General features: G+C 42.9%; 1 protein-coding gene across 1 annotated transcript in view; it reads left to right on the forward strand.

Moving 5' to 3' along the window:
- TEK (TEK tyrosine kinase, endothelial) overlaps positions 1-707 on the forward strand; it is a 71496-nt gene that overhangs the window by 60191 nt on the left and 10598 nt on the right. The window lies entirely within an intron of this gene.

Consider the following 707-nt stretch of genomic DNA (forward strand, 5'->3'; position numbering starts at 1 on the left):
TTGAGGGTCCTTCCACTATGGATATTTAATCATTTTCAAAAATAACCTCAAGAAAAGCTAGAGACAGACTGGAATAACCTGTGTATTAATCTGTTTCTGTTGCTTATAACAGAAATACCTGAAACTGGGTAATATGTAAAGAAACAATATTTACTGCTTGCAATTTCAGAAGCTGGGAAGTCCAAAGTCCAAGGAACACATTTGGTGACAGCCTTGTTGGTGGATAGTGACTCTTCATAGCAAAGCAGGGTGTCACATGGCAGATGGCAGAGGCAGAGAGGGAGAGACTCTCACATGCTCTCCTTTTAAAGCCAACAGAACCATGCCCATAACCACCATTAAACCATCAATGGATTAATCCATTTACCAGGGCACAGTCCTCACAATCTAATCACCTCTTTAAGGACCCACCTTTCAATTACCACAGAAGGATTTCCCATACTCAGAACACTGTCACCGTGGGGACCAAGCCTCAGTGAGTTTGGGGGGACATCCAATCCACAACAACATGGTTGGCCCATATTAGGTTATTGATTAAGATTGAATAAAAAGTAAAAGGTGATGTGAAGAAGGTGTCCAAGACCCAGAAGAGAATTCTTTGAGTTCCTTCTACAATTATCACTGCGCGGGTGAAAGAATTTCAGGAAGGCCCTCCATGTCAGTCCACATTTTGTGGGAAGGGAGAGGGGAGTGGGAAAGAGTGGAAG

Source organism: Galeopterus variegatus, unplaced genomic scaffold (assembly GCF_000696425.1).
Source record: "Galeopterus variegatus unplaced genomic scaffold, G_variegatus-3.0.2 Scaffold543, whole genome shotgun sequence".
NCBI classification, from domain to species: domain Eukaryota; kingdom Metazoa; phylum Chordata; class Mammalia; order Dermoptera; family Cynocephalidae; genus Galeopterus; species Galeopterus variegatus.